A 2,451-nucleotide genomic window follows, 5' to 3' on the forward strand; every position below is an offset into this window, starting at 1 on the left:
GAGCCTCCTCTTCTCCAGGCTCAACAGTAAATCAGCACAGAACACAACTGCCCTGCCCAGCAAAGCAAGGGTGGGATGTGTGCATGGGTACATATACAATGATTACAAAATAGGGAACAAATCAAATCTATTATACACATATATACACACACATTTTTTTTTACAAGGGCTTGGAGTGACAGGACAAGGGGAATGGCTTCACACTGCCAAGGGGCAAGGATAGATGGGATATTGGGAAGGAATCCTCCCCTGTGAGGGTGCTGAGGCACTGGCACAGGTTGCCCAGAGAAGCTGTGGCTGCTCCACCCCTGGGAGGGGTCCAGGGCCAGGCTTGGAGAGACCTGGGCCAGTGGAAGGTGTCCCTAGGGGTGTTCCAGGGGATGGAACTGGATGGGCTTTAAGGTCCCTTCCAACCCAAACCAGTCTGCAATTCTAAGATATTTAGAAGTTCCTATTCCCCAAGTGCTCCATTTTCGGCCTTTTTCCCCACAGACGCTTATTAGAGAGAGGAGTTGGGTTCTCCACACACACACCAACAGGTTGCTCTTACTGGTTTTCCTCCTCAGGTTTCAAAAGTGCTTTGAAAGGAGAGAGGTATCAGTTCCTCCTTATTTCAGCTGGGGAAATGTGATGCTTAAGGTAACAAAATGCCTCACTGGGTTGGGAACTGGGACTGATCCTGCTCCTGTTGGTGCAGCCAGCAGGCTGCATAGTCTCCTTAATCCAATACCATCCCTTCATCACATGAGCCCAAAAGCTGGAGATTTAGGACAAAGATGCTATAGAGGACAACTGACTGTTTGGGAGGCAAAGTCCTGCTGTACACAGCTTTATAAACCAGGGACTGAGGACACAAGCTGAGCCATGTGCAAAGCAACTACTTTTTGCCATTTCTAATACCCAGGTGAACTTTGAGGATCCCGTTCAGACTTGTTGAAGATCCAGCAAAACATCTCAGTGAGGCAGGGGGAAGCAGGACTTACCGTTTCAGCTTCCTCAGCCAATTTACAACTGCATCCATTGAATTAATAATGACCAGCCAGGACCAGCACTGCTGATACAGACCTGCTCCCTCTGCTCGTGAAATATTTATTGATTTTAAAGAATTATATCCTCAGCTTGATGCAGCTCTGGTAGTTTTCAATAAGGTTGGATTAGGATGAGCCTGTTTGCTTAAGCAAGAGATCAGGTATTCAAGAATGGCCCCAGGCAGCATTAACGTGCCACAGAAACATGTTGCCCTGAGTATGAGCTTTGAAACACTCTCAGGGTCTTTCTTCTCTGTGCTTTAAGCCTGATTGAGGTGGTGATGGGTGTTTTATCCAAATAGGTCCTGTGAGAACTTCACAAGGGCCATGAACCTTCAGACCCTCCATCCATCTCATGCCTTCGGGTCCCAGAGCAATACAAATAGGACACAGAGACATATTTGCCTGTGGGTTTGTTAACATAAAGAGTTGCTGATGGCCAGGCTGGAGAGCCAAAGCCCACCAGGATGCCTCAGCCCATCCCAGCTGGATACTAACCCTAAATCTCTAGGAATAAATATGATTAAATTTATTATAGCACAAGCTGTTTGCCTGGCCCCATCCCTCATCCAGCTGAGCATCAAAGGGCTGTGGCCAGCTCTGCTCAGGGGGTTGTACAATGGTCACAGTGGGACTGAAGTTTAAGGATGGGGGGGCACAGCTGTACAAAAACAAGTGTTAATGCCCAAGCACTTGGGGTGCAAACCTGTCTTTCTGACAGAAGAAGGATAAATGTCCAGTCCTTGGGTATGCAGAGCAAGAACAATGAGGATCACGGCAAAAAAAGGGAAAAGAAAATGGTTTTCAGTGACATGGAACAAGCCCTGCTCGAGGGCCTGCGTCTCCCCCAGTTTAATTAGCTCCTCAATGATGCAGAGCCAGCTTCCCTAGGAGCCTGAAGATGTATTTTTAGGTGCAACTGCTCCAAAAATAGAAGCATCCCCGGAGGAAGCTGAAAACAGCCATTGAGGAGCCACATGCAGGTTGTGCTGAGGATGTATGAGGTGAAAGCACAAGCTGCATCCACCCCAAGCACAGGGGAGGTCAAAACAGGGTCACTTCCAGCAGTGACCTCAGCACCCTCCCAAAAATACACCTGCAAAAATAGAAACATACTAATTCAAACAGAGAAATTCAATCAGCTTTTTGGGCAAACCTGTGTCACTCCACACCTGATCCACCCCAGGAGGATCATGGTTGTCCTGGACACCTGCTGAAGCAGAGGTGAAGTGCCCCAATGCTGTGCACCAGCATGGACACACAACACGAGGACATTCCTCACCTCCGTGACGGATGGAGATGGATTCACAGAGGAAAATACTCATGGCTGTTGAGGAGACACACTTTTATTGGGGCAGGGGGGAAAAAAACCACATTCCATCAGGCTGGCATGACAAGACCATGGATGCTAAGGTCAGGAATG

Source organism: Acanthisitta chloris, unplaced genomic scaffold, assembly GCF_000695815.1.
Source record: "Acanthisitta chloris isolate BGI_N310 unplaced genomic scaffold, ASM69581v1 scaffold4819, whole genome shotgun sequence".
NCBI classification, from domain to species: domain Eukaryota; kingdom Metazoa; phylum Chordata; class Aves; order Passeriformes; family Acanthisittidae; genus Acanthisitta; species Acanthisitta chloris.